This window comes from Herpailurus yagouaroundi, unplaced genomic scaffold (genome assembly GCF_014898765.1).
Source record: "Herpailurus yagouaroundi ecotype Mexico unplaced genomic scaffold, PumYag 77, whole genome shotgun sequence".
In the NCBI taxonomy this organism is placed as follows: domain Eukaryota; kingdom Metazoa; phylum Chordata; class Mammalia; order Carnivora; family Felidae; genus Herpailurus; species Herpailurus yagouaroundi.
The window spans coordinates 71,297,772-71,311,820 of NW_024412388.1; the positions used below are offsets into that span (position 1 = coordinate 71,297,772).

Sequence of the window (14,049 nt, forward strand, 5' to 3'; positions counted from 1 at the left end):
AGCTAATGTTTCCCCTAGCTCATTTCATCTCACTTTTTTATTCACCGATATTCTCAGATTCTTTTTCATCTCATCTTACATGTACATCCTATTACAAACTATGTACCTTCAAATGGCATTTACCAAAATCTTGCAAAAATTCGCCAAGTTGTACATTTTACTATATATAAATTATACTTTAAAAAGTAGTGAAGTACAAAAGAAAAGCCGTTTATAATAATCAAAATCAAAGGACAGTAGTTGAAATGTTTCTTGTAACATCTTTGAGTCAATTCTTGACAAAACATTCTAAATTCATCCTTGCATAAGCAATCGCTGAAGTAATATTGTTATTCTATTTTATTATAACTTATAACTTAAAATATAGTTACATAAACATATGTGGATTTATTAATGTTAGAGTGGGGATAATTTTAAGGGATTTCATTTTGTAAAGACTGTATTGTAGGGTTCTCGTAGCATTTTTACCATATTTATTCTAAGAGAGAGGAGTACATATTGGTGAGAAGGTGTGGAGGAAAAAGCGTCTTTTGTGAAATGAAAGTATTAGTGGAGAAAAAAGGAAAACGCGCAAATGGAACAAGTTGGTTAACCCCGTGCCGAGTTGTGAGACGCACACGCCCACACTTCTGGCTTCACTTTTCTCCTTGCCTTGGTTGTCTTAGTACTGATCCTCAATTTTTTTTTGGTGTTGGAACCCTTTACAGTTTTTAATTTTGTTGACTTTGACTTTGGTTATACCTATTAATATTGACCCTATAAGAAACTAAAATTGATAGATGTTTAAAACCATTATGGGTTAACAAAAACAGATCTTAATTTATTTTTTTTTAATTTTTTTTTCAACGTTTATTTATTTTTGGGACAGAGAGAGACAGAGCATGAACGGGGGAGGGGCAGAGACAGAGGGAGACACAGAATCGGAAACAGGCTCCAGGCTCTGAGCCATCAGCCCAGAGCCCGACGTGGGGCTCGAACTCACGGACCGGACTGCGAGATCGTGACCTGGCTGAAGTCGGACGCTTAACCGACTGCACCACCCAGGCGCCCCCAGATCTTACTTTAAAATAACTATAATTTTTTCAAAAAAAGAAATGAGTGGTGTTTTGTACTTTTTAAAATCTTTGTGATATCCTCTTCACAGAGCTGAGATTCTCATATCTGCTTCTGTATTCATTATGAGAGTCTGTTTTGGTTGAAGTATATGGCCTCATAGAGATATGTAGTAGGAGAAAGAAGTATTTTAATAGTCTCCTCAGTTAATTATGGATATTTGAATTTGATACAACATCCAAACTCAACAAACTGTAGTTTCTTAGTGCCACATGAGGCTAGTAGTATTCTAACAACCAGAAACAAATAAAGAAAGCACAACAAAAGGGAAACTATAAACCAACATCTCTCATGAAGTTAAATGCAAAAATCTTTAATAAAATTTTAGCAAATTGTATGCAACAATGTGTGTATGTGTATGTGTGTGTGTCATGTGTATATATGACCCAACAGGATTTCTTCCATGTATGCAAGGCTCATGCACTATTTAAAAATTAATCAATGTAATCTACCATACCAATAGGCTAAGGAAAAAAATCATATGTGCATATCAATTAATGCAGAAAAAACATTTGATGTAATTCAATATCCAATATCAGGATAAAAAGTTTCAGCACACTAGAAACAGAAGGGAAACTTTCTCAACCTAATAAAATACATCTACAAAAAACCTATAGCTAGCATCATACTTAATAGTACAAGACTGAATAATTTTCCTTTAATATTGGGAACAAAGCAAGAATGTCTACTCTCAACATTCTTATTTGGCACAATACGAGAAGTTCTAGCTCTTGAAATAAGGCAAAAAAAAAAAAATTAAAGATTTATTTTAACCTTAACATATTGGAAAGAAAGAAAGCTGTCGTGGTTTGCAGATGATAAAATAAACAAATAAATAACTCTCAAAGGACCTACAATCCTAGATCCAAAATGTGAGTTCAGTAAAATTTTAGGATACAAGATCAACCCACAAAAACCAACTACATTTCTAGATATTGATAACAAAGTAATGCGAACACATTTTAAATGAATATCATTTACAGACACTCCAAATAAAATGATGTAATTAGGTATAAGTCTAACAAAACATTGGTAATATCTATATAATGAAAATTATAAATTGCTAATAAACCAATGAAAACCTAAATTGTGAAGACATTCCATGTTTACAGACTAGAAAAATCAACACGGTAAAGATGTTAATTCTCCCTAAATTGATAAGTTTAAGACAATTCCTATTAACACATGGTAAATTATAGCAAATAAATACTACACTGGATATTTTTAAAAGGGACTCCTATCAAAATTCAGTTTAATTTGTTAAATAATTACACTAGTCATCATCACATAAGGTCTCAAAAATAATCATGTGGACTTTAAAGAATAAGGTTGGAAAGAATTAATAAACAGCAACTTGAAATAATTCTGTCAATATACTTTATTTTAAGTTCATGTATTTATTTTGAGAGAGAATGGGAGAGAGAGTGTGCGCACGCACATGGGGGCAGAGAATCCCAAGCAGCCTCCGCACTATAACCATAGAGCCCTACGCAGGGCTTGATCTCACAAACTGTAAGATCATGACCTGAGCCGAAATTAAGTCATTTAACTGACTGAACCACCCAGGCGCCCCTGTCAATGCACTTTTAAACTGTTCAAAGTAATCAATGCTGTATAAAAAACAAAAGCAAGGGGCGCCTGGGTGGCGCAGTCGGTTAAGCGTCAGACTTCAGCCAGGTCACGATCTCGCGGTCCGTGAGTTCGAGCCCCGCGTCAGGCTCTGGGCTGATGGCTCAGAGCCTGGAGCCTGTTTCCGATTCTGTGTCTCCCTCTCTCTCTGCCCCTCCCCCGTTCATGCTCTGTCTCTCTCTGTCCCAAAAATAAATAAACGTTGAAAAAAAAAATTTAAAAAACAAAAGCAAAAATAGACAAATGGGACTACATTAAACAAAAATCTTCTGTAAATCAAAGGACACGATTAATATGATGAAGACAACCTATGGAGTAGGAGAAAATCATATACCCAATAAGGGGTTAATATCCAGAATATGTAAAGAATTCCAACAACTCAAAAACAAAAAAATCACATAACCCATTAAAAAATGGGCCAAGGACCTAAACAGACATTTCTCCAAAGATGGTGTACGGACAGACAACAGGCACATGAAAAGACGTCAACAGCACTAACCACCAGAGAAATGCAAATCAAAACCACAATGAGATATCACTTCATACCTACTGGGATGGCTACAATGGATCAAGTAATCAATCAATCAATAACTGGTGTCGGTGAGGGTGTGGAGAAATTAGAACCCTTACACACTATTGGGAATGTAAAATAGTGCAACTACGATGGAAAACAGATGAAAGTTTCCATCAAAATTAAAAATAGAACTACCATGTGATCCAGCAATAGCACTTCTGGGTACGTATCTAAAATAATTGAAAGCAGGGTCTCAGAGAGATATTTGCACAGCTATGTTATTTTCAGTAGTGAAGAAGTGAAAGCAACCCAAATGTCCATTCACAGGTGAATGGATAAACAAAATGTGGTTTACATATACAATGGAATATTATTAGGCTTTAAAAAGGAGGGTGATCCTCACATATGCTACAAAATGAATGAAGCTTTAGGACATTAAGTGAAAGAAATAAATCACAAAAAGACAAATACTACATGATTCCATTTATCTAAGGTATCTAAAGTAGTAAAATTCATAGAAATAGAAAATAAAAGGGTGGCTACCAAGGGCTTGGAGAAGGGGGAAAAGGAATTGTTATTTAATTAGTTCAGAATTTCAGATTTGTGAGATGAGAAATTTCTGAAGATCTGTTTCACAACAATGTAAATATATTTAACACTACCAACTGTATGCTTAAAAATGGTTAACATGGTAAATTTTGTCATGAATTTTTAATCACAATAAAAAATTATATAAAAATAATACCAAATATTAAGTGGAAGGAAAAGTTGCATTTGTGGAATACTTACAAAATGTTAGAAAGAACCCAAATAATTATATAAATCACATTTTCATACTGCTCTGAAAGAAAAAGTTACTACTTTTTTCTTCTAGAAAGCATGATAATCGCTCTCATACCACCATAATATGTACAGTCATATTAAAGACAGGAAAACTCTTGGACCATTAGGTAATTTTATTTGGACATCTAAATATATATATTCATAGATATTGCTAAGTATATTTGCTTAATTTTATTCCCAGTAGAAGCTAACTTTAGGAACCTTACTTCATATTTATAGTTATTCTGGTTCCTTATGGATACTAAAAACAAAATTCACAAACACACTCTCAAGCATGTTATTGAAGTAAGTATGCCCTACTATAACTAATGAAGAACATTTAACTTTTAATTCCTTAGTTAAGGAAGAAAATAGCTCTCACATATTCTATACCCAAGATAAATTTTTAAAAGACAAAATGCCTTCTATTCTGAAATGACAGCCCCCTCACATATGGAGCAGTAAACTTTTCTTTCTTCCCAAAATACTCATTTGGCACTGAGTTTTGACAAGTGAAAAAGCTTTTCTACATGCATACAGTTCATTTGATTTTAAGCACTGATCCCCCTCGCCTGCACATCAAGCTTTCCTTAATATTTAAGACATCTAGTATCCTTTTGTAGCACGTTCCAGAAATAACTTGTTTCAACTTACCAAAAATAATGGGTTGAAATGTGTTTGCTGACCAAAAGGGATGCTGACATGGAGTAAATGTAGATGTCAGAGATTTTAAAAAGTATTCAATGAATTTGACAAGCTATTTTTTTTCCTCAAATACCCTAAAAGTAAAACCATTAAAACTATCCATTAAATGAATAAAGATTATCCTTTTATTTACATATAATAGTAAATGCTATTGTCAAAATCTATTGTCAAAATCAGTATCTCAGTATTGTCATCTATTGTCAAAATCAGTATCTAAATGGGCAGCTGTAGACCAATTTTAATGAATGTGCATGCAAATTATGCCCGTTTTTTTTTCTCTCACTTGATTTTTTATATTGTTGAAATGGAGGAAAGAATATTTAATATTCTAGATTGAGACATGCCAAGTACCTAAATACCATATTGTCATCTTGCATGTGATCAAATCTAAAAGCTAAATGAAAATGCCCCCATTTGGTTTCATGTAAACTAAGCTGAATATAGAAAGTGTCCAATTTCTATCGTTCCTCTCCAGAGTAGCTAGCACATATTTGTTGGGTAACTGCAGACTGACTGATTCTAAATATAAACTGAGATGTGTGCTAAAATTATTGTCCTGATTTTTTAGCAATCACTATGAGAATCACACATGGTTACAGATTTTATTTATTAAGTACCTTGAAAAAACTAGCTTAAATAATAACAACAAAATTACACATGAAAATTTTCCCATCGAATGCAATGATGTAAATTAAATCCACGTTTTCCTACCAATACTCCACACATATAACCATTCATAACACAAAATCAGTCAAACCTAGTACTAGGACCACATCAATTAAAGCAGATTTTACACAAATAAGTCTTAAGTGGGTTCACTCCTCTTACAAAAGAAAGATAGTGCTACCTTAAAAGAGAGATGTATCTAAGCAGCTCTAAAATTCTAATCCAACAAAAAAACCTCAAAATAATCTTGAACCTGCTGCCTGGATTACTGCTGATCCATCTTCCAAATCTACAAATGCTGAATTTACTTTAAGAAGTCAATTTCACAGAAATACACTAATGGAGGAAAAGGAGAATTCACGTAAAAATAAGCTAATTCCATCTGGCTGAACTAGACCTGACATAGGTCAGGCTTTGCAAAGTAGTGAGTAAAAGAGATGGAAGTGTTCAAAAGAATCCTTTGTCAAAAATAATGTTCCATTTCACATGGCTAAGCAGAGGAACAAAAATAACATGGAAGTTTGGAAGCTCAGGAGCCACACACAATTTTAAAAAACCAAACAATGTGGACAGTTCAGCACACCCAGCAGAACAAGAATATCATCAATTTCAAAGGAAGGAGTTCTCACAGAGCTTTCAGTCAGCCTTAGAGAAGACCCAGTGATCACCTGACCACCTAACTCTAAACTTTCAAAGGAGTCAAAGGAACATAGGCCAACCAGTCACTTGCAAGTACAGAGTGAAGGAAAAAAGAGTAAAACAGATTTATCACTCACCTTCTCAGAGCCTAAACAATCTCAACACCTTGGTTCTGTTAACTACTATGTGTACTATGGGCAGGAGTGTGTTAACAAATAAATGTCAAATGGGAATTAACAAAAATAAGGGTAGTGGAGAATAAATAGGCAAGCCTATTTAAATTTAAGTTTTTTAACTTTGAGTTAACCCTAGGGAAACGGCTGGCTATGCCCAGTTCAACTTTGACAGATAATGCCTGAGAGGAATGGAAATAAATTTACCACTTTCTGAAAGTTTAAGGAAATTGTTTTAAATAATAGTTCTCAACTAAGCACAGGGCAAATTCTTCCCCAAATACTGTGTACCTCAATGCCCGGCTTCCACCAGAAATCATATGTCAGGTCCTAAAAAGGGGAAGAGGGTGCCTATTTTGGATTTGTAAAGTTGATGGTTCAGTTTTCATTGTTTCCTTTCAGATCTCCCAAAACTGATGACATGTTACATACTTGTGCAGGTTCCCTACTTGTGCCCTCAAAGCATATTCACATCCCAGTGACTCCCCTTCCATTGGTCCTCAGAGAAACTTAATGACATCCCCACCTCAATGGCTTCCGGTATTCCAAGTAGGTGGAGGTGGGACTCAGAGGAAGCAGAGGTGAGAGACTAGGGGAATAAGAGATGGCCAAAGCAGAGGAGGTAATGTCACTCCATCCCTACAACTGCTGCGGTTAGGGGTTAGGGGTTAGTCTCTCTCCTTGAGGGAGATTTCCTTCGGTGGAGAGTTACAACAAGGGAAGGGAAGTGTCTGAATCCCAAAGGGAAATGCTGGGAATGTTCTCTGTGTGTCTCATTGGACACTGATCTCAAAGGCCGTCTCTAGCAGTGTACATGGGGAAGGGGCAGAAATCATCAATGTTCACTACACTCTCTTGTACCTTATACCCAGGGCTTCTGCTGAGAACCTGAAGGAGATCTGAAGTTCCCTCCCTCACCTATGTGGATTCTCTAAATTAGAGTACAAGAGTGTGTTCATATGCCTCGCATTACCAGGATACTGAAGTTGGAGACCTGGAAACCTGATACAGGCGGACAGAAGAAGGTGAAGTTTGAAAGAGATAAGGGTGGGGTAGATGCCGGAGGGGAGGCTAAAGGGGAGGGAGTCGAGGTCTGCAGACATAGTGCTAAAACCAGAAAGTCATGTATTCCTTTCTCTGACTATCAACTCCGTCTGGCTGGCTCTCACCAAACATGTTCTCCAACCTATTGCCATCTCTCCACAGTGGCCCCCTCCGCCTGCCTTTCTCACTACCCAAGATTTTTTTTTTAACTGAAGTATAGTTGACATACAATATTACATTAGTTTCAGGTGTACAACACAGTGATTCAACAACGCTATACATTAGGCAATGCTCACCACTACACCAAATAAGTGTAGTTATCATCTGTCACCATTCAATATTATTATAATATTATTGACTATATTCTCTATGACTACATTCAGTTGTTTCTTCTCATCCCTATGACTTCTTTATCTTATAACTAGAAGCTTATACCTCTTAATCCTCTTCACCTATTTTGCCCAGTACCAATAATTTAAGTAGTTTCTCCAATCAAAAGAAGAGGTTGCCTGAAAAAGTATAATCTGAGGAACCACAGACAGGAGTGACTGTTATTAATTAATAATATGCCAATATCTTATATTTAATTTGTAATGTCCAAAGAGAACATGATGAATCCAATAGAGCTTCAAAACTTGCATAAAGTAGCCAAACTACACATCACAAGAAAAGAAGCTGTGACTGGGTGGTGACAGATATTAACTAGACTTAGTGTGGTGATCAATCGTAATATATGTAAATATCAAATGATATCAAATCATTATGGTGTACACTTGAAACTAATATGTTATATGTCAATTATATCTCAATTTTTTAAAAAAAATTTAAACTAAGAATTCATACTTTTTAACCTGGAATTTCATTTCTGAGACTCTATCCTAAGAAACCAATTTCTAAAATATAGAAAAGAGCTTACGAACAAAGATGTTCATCACAGCATTACTTATTATCGTCAATAATATAGCAACATTGAGGAATGGTTAAGAAATTATGGTACATCTACCTAATGCAATATTATGTAGATATTTTAGAAGTTGGCTGTCTAGTTGTAATTAAGTGAAAATTAATGTTATAAAATGTAAAGTGAAAATATTTTAAAAAGGAATATATATCTCATGATTAAAACTATGCACAGAAAAAAGAGGGGGAGGAAACATCAGAATCACATCAAAATATTAATACTGCTTATCTTTGTTAGTACAAGCATGGTGATTTTTTGCCTTTTCATATTCTTATAGCTTCCAAATTGTTCATAAATCTATAATGGAAAGGGAAAGCTTTTTGAAAGGCAAGCTTCTCTGAAAGAGGAAAAATGTCACTTGAATAGAAAACTCCTTCTGGGTTGAGTTGACAACTGATCTTTTTAATATCAGAACCCAGGAAATACAGTATTTTCTGGAAGAGCACTTGGAGCAAGGAATATGGAGAATGTGAACAAGACTAGCCAAAGAGAAACCTAGCGAGCTTAGTAACCTACATTAGTTCCCTATGATTACCAGATGAGGAGTGGATTTCCCTGCCTGATATGTAAGGTTCTTCACAATTTGTCACTGGGTAGCCAAATAGTCTATGAGCACTTAGCTGAACCTCCTTGTCTGGCTTTCTCTTTACCTATCCAAACCCTTCCCATCTTGCAGAGTGACTGAATTCACTTCCATCCATGAAGAGTTTCCTGATCCTCTTATGAACCCCCATCTCTATGATTTCTCCTTCTTAAGGTATTGATATAGCACTCATAGCACCACCTTTTTCTGGTCCTAGACCAGTTCTAACTATTTTGTTAATTACTCCTGTGTAAGTAAGTATCTCCCCAGTTAGACTTTAAGGTCCTTGAAGTCAAGAATTTGAATGGTTTGCAGACCATAGTCATTTGACAAAACATTCAGACAGGAAGAGAGAGAGGAGAGAGAAAAGATGAAGTGCTAAAGCCAGGTTGGTATTATATTCATACTCGGTGATGTTATCTAAATAAAATGTGTTGCCTCGGTTTTAAAAGGTTCCCGCTGACCCTTCACCACTAGGACATGTACTTTCTTTTGCTTTTTTTTAATAGCAGTGGGATCGTAGTTTCGCTTATTTATTCCTACCAAGTTGCTATCCTCCTGGGAATTAAACAGATTGGACTGCAAGATGCCTCAGCAAGGTTCAGGATAGAGTCTACAGCCATATAAAGAACAAAAAGAAATGACTTCCTAGGAATCAAATTTAAGACTAATCACAAGATCCTACTTCTCTTAAGGTCTTGGGTGAACAACAAATACAAATTTGTGTCTCCATTTTATGGCCTTATTTAGGCAGTGGGCTTTAGTCTATCAATATCCTCATTAATAATTCTCCAATGTAAGTAGTTCAATACTCTATGCATGATGGACTAAGATGATTATGTTCCTATCTGCCATCAAATATTATTCCAGTACTAAGAGAATAATGAGCATTTGCACTATAGCAACCTGCCCCCAGAGACATCAACAAGAGTTTCATATCTTAAGAGAGAATACATAAATCGTAAGTGAAAGCAAACCAAACGGCCAAGCAATAGACAAAGCAAAACCCAGCATCCATTATTTTTTTCAGAAAGAGCACATAGGTCAATTGTAACTGTTGACTCTGAAGGGCAGGGCAAAAATAAATCAATGCAGTTTCCCACTATACAGAACTACATTTTCCTACAACACTCATTTTGCTAAGTCAATGCTTGTCCAGATTCCACCACTCACTAGCTATATGATCTTGAGTCTTCTCTGTATTTCAGTTCCTTAGTCTGTAAAATGGAGTTATCACCTACTATGCCAAATCACAGCTGTAAAGAATCAAATAACATTATCAGTCTGAGTTTATCTGTCACCCTATCATGGGATGACACACCCCACAAAAATAGTTCAGTCACACATCCCATGAACTAAATACCTGTTCTCATTGCACATGTTTTCTCTAAAGTTTAAGAAGAAAAAAAATATTTCCCGTTTTTTTTTTTAACTTTCCTAATTGGTTTTTCCAACATTTGAGCAACCACCATTTATCACTGCCAAATATGTGTTAAACATCTCCTGCTACCACCTAGCTCTTCTATGCAGTGTTGTCCAGATATTATTTTTTGGCATATGGTTTCTAAGAAAATAGGTTTTTTTCCATGCAATTCAAAGAATGCTCTTTCATACTAAAAGAACAATAATTCCATACACAGTTAGCTTACAAGTTGTTGCTATTGTTTGAGATTACTCATATGAAAATTAATTTTATGTTGAACATCTAATAGACCATATATAGGTACACTTACACTGGGACACACAACTCCTCCTTATGGTGAAAGATCCATGGGATTTGGAGTCACGGAGACTTGCATTCAAATTCCTGTCCTGTGACCTTGAGGAGCTAATTTAACTTCCAGGCTCCTCACTTTCCACCTTTGGTTCTAGGTTGTTGTGATGATTTAATGAAATAATATTATCTAAAAGTAAGTGTCCAGGCTCTGCAAGTATTATTTCCTGCCTCCCTTAAATCTTTTCCTCCTATACCAAGACCAATCAAACCCACTCTGAACACAAGACAAGTTGCACACAGCATCTATTTCATACATTAGCGGGGAAACGCTAGGCGAAGAAAAACTGAGTGGACGAAGGCGTGAATTAGGCATCTAATGGAGCAAGAAGTAAAGAAACTGACAAGGGCCCCCTGCTTCACTCGCAAGTGCGAAAAACACACTAATGTGACACACTTTGAAGACTGCACCGCACACTCACAGAGGTTCGTACCATGCTGTGGGAAAAGGACAAAATACAGAACAAGCCAGCAGGGAGCTTTCTGGTTCACCCCACCCGACCCTGCCCGCCCAGTGGCACCTCTGAAGCCTAGAAACTGAGGTGAGAGCACAGCAACTGACCCCGTCCCCCTGCCCTCCCCCATTCTGCCCAAATCTCTCTCGGGGCACGAATGCTGCTGAATCATTAGCCCTAACAGTACGAGCTCCCGGCTCGGCTGCTCCCACGGGAGCCAGTGTCCCTAGAGCTGTGACCGTCCCCGGTGGGGGGCCGAGACCTCGGGGTGGGGTGGGGCAGTGAAAGGGGGTCTGGGAGGATCGGAGCAGCAGGTACTCACCCGGGTGAGGAAAGCCCAGCCCCGGTCCTCGCCTCCGCGCTGCAGGCGGTCCGTCTGCGGCTCCCCCGCGTCCCGGATCCCCGCGGGCGGTCGCCCCCGGACCCCGCAGCCAGAGCTGGTGGTCCGCTGCTCCCCTCCGCGGGCCCGCCACCCTAGGCTGCCACGGCTCGGGGCTGGGGCGCTCCACCCGGAGCAGCTGGAGCAGCTGTCGCTGCCGAAGGGGGTGGTGGCTACCGACGGGCCAGACCATTAGTGGGCTGCGACCGGGGGTGCGCGACGTGCGGAGAGGGGCGGACGCGTAGGGCTCCCAGGCCCGGCGACGGTTGGGAGAAACCAAGACCGAGGGGACTCTGCCGCCGCCCAGCAGCGCCGGGAGGGCTTGGGGGGTGGGGGGCAGAAGGTAACAACCCAGGAGCCCCTGCTCTCCCTGGCTGTGGACTGAACACAATCCTTTAGATTTTCCGGGCACCCCCCCCCCCCCCCCCCGGTTTGTCTTGGTCCCCCCCAGGGGGCCGTTCGAACGCGGCAAACAGTGGACCTAGCGACGGGTGCGCCTGGGCGGTGTCCCCTCCTGGGGGGATGCGAAAAGGCGCTGGCCTGAGCCCTGCCTTCGTGCCGCCCTCTGCTCCGCGGTGGGGCCCGGTGGCGCCAGTTCCTGGTGCTTATCTTACTCCAGACGTCTTACCACAAATCAGAGGGGGCATCCGAGTCCTTAAAGGGGTTCCTCAGACCTTTTACCCAAGCATCTTTGTGGAGCAAAGAATTAAAAGGTATCCACGCCCAGCCTGAAAGTTAGAAAATAAAATCAAGTGGGCCCCATCCGATAGGTGATTTGTAGATCCAGGAAAATAAGGGACAGTTTTGAATCGTTTACAGTGGTTCCACAAATGTTGAACCACGGCAGTTGGAAAAAAAATGTGGATTTAGGAAGCCCCTTTAACAGCTCTATAAAAGATTATTAAAGAAAGTCAAAAATATGTCAGGTTCATTGTTCACCATTTTAAAGATTAGTGTCTTGGGAAAGGGGAGGAGATAGTATCCTAAAATGAAATGAACTTCATAGAGCTGGGAAGAGAAGTTCCCACCAGGACATGTCTTAGACTGCTGTGAAAGCCCGTTTGTGGTCCCTTGGTCCCTGCCCAGCTCACAACCAGGCTTAAGCAGACTCATTTCAGACCATGGTAAAATTTAAGACAAGTGTATAGTTTTCTTTATCAAACCAAACAAACAAACCAAACAAAAAACAAAAAAAGAGTTGGCAACTACCTTTAAAATGTAATTTAATGGAGTAAAAAAAAAAAAGACCCTCAAAATACATCCCCCCCCAATAGAAATTCCACAGTTAAAAGCCATTTTCTCTGGATTAAGATTTGTCCGTTTTCGAGTTAACATAATCTTTTAACATAAACTGAGCACATACTATGGACCAAACACTGTACTGAGACTGTTTATTCATTTATTCTTCTTTGTTTTCAATGTTTATTTTATTTTTTAATTTTTAATTTTATTTATTTATTTACTTTACTTTACATCCAAATTAGTTAGCATATAGTGCAACAATGATTTCAGGAGTAGATTCCTTAGTGCCCCTTACCCATTTAGCCCATCCCCCCTCCCACACCCCCTCCTGTAACCCTCTGTTTGTTCTCCATATTTATGAGTCTCTTATGTTTTTCTCCCCCTCCCTGTTTTTATATTTTTGTTTCCCTTCCCTTATGTTCATCTGTTTTGTCTCTTAAAGTCCTCATGAGTGAAGTCATATATTAGTCTTTCTCTGACCAATTTCACTTAGCATAATACCCTCCAGTTCCATCCACGTAGTTGCAAAATTTCATTCTTTTTTGATTGCTGATTAATACTCCAGTGTGTGTGTGTGTGTGTGTGTGTGTGTGTGTATGTATGTATACCACATCTTCTTTATCCATTCATCCATCGATGGACATTTGGGCTCTTTGCATACTTTAGCTATTGTTGATGGTGCTGCTATAAACATTGGGGTGCATGTGCCCCTTCGAAACAGCATACCTGTATCCCTTGGATAAATACCTAGTAGTGCAGTTGCTGGGTCGTAGGCTAGTTCTATTTTTAGTTTTTTGAGGAACCTCCATACTGTTTTCCAGTGGCTGCACTAGCTTGCATTCCCACATTTATTCTTCTAAAAACTCCTGTAAAATTGATGATATTGTTGGTAGGGGTTTTTTTTTTAAATGTTTACTTATTTTTGAGAGAGAGAGTGCAAGCAGGGGAGGGCAAAGAGAGGGAGACACATAATCTGAAGCAGGCTCCAGGCTCTGAGCTGTCAGTACAGAGGTAGACACGGGGCTTTATATCAGGAACCATGAGATCGTGACCTAAGCCGAAGTTGGACACTTAACCGACTGAGCCACACAGGTGCCCCAATATCATTGCTAGTTTTTAAACAGACTAGGCTCAGAAAGTTTGTCATGCTGGGTTCACATCTCATAAATAATGAGCAGCAGAGGAAGCATTGCAATCAGACTAGTGCCTTTCCACTAGAATGCCTCAGGGAAACACATACTAAGCTTTACCATAACCATGATTGGTCCTTGAATGTGAGTTTACTTATCCTTTCTTTATGAAAACTGCGGATACTTAAGTATCTAAGGTGGATGTCACCCTGAGGTTAGG

The 14,049-nt window shown here is 38.6% G+C and overlaps 1 protein-coding gene across 4 annotated transcripts in view; it reads right to left on the minus strand.

Annotated features, from left to right (window-relative positions):
- The window catches only part of TTLL7 (tubulin tyrosine ligase like 7), a 147,044-nt gene extending 135,416 nt beyond the window's left edge, over nucleotides 1–11,628 (minus strand). For 2 of the 4 annotated variants that reach the window (XM_040470779.1, XM_040470777.1), the window contains exon 1: nucleotides 11,401–11,621. The gene's annotated coding sequence lies outside the window, so the exon portion shown is untranslated. Of the gene's footprint in view, nucleotides 1–11,400 lie in introns of all 4 variants that reach the window. The other 2 variants (XR_005788697.1, XM_040470778.1) reach the window with 2 other exon arrangements.
- Nucleotides 11,629–14,049: the final 2,421 nt, after the last annotated feature.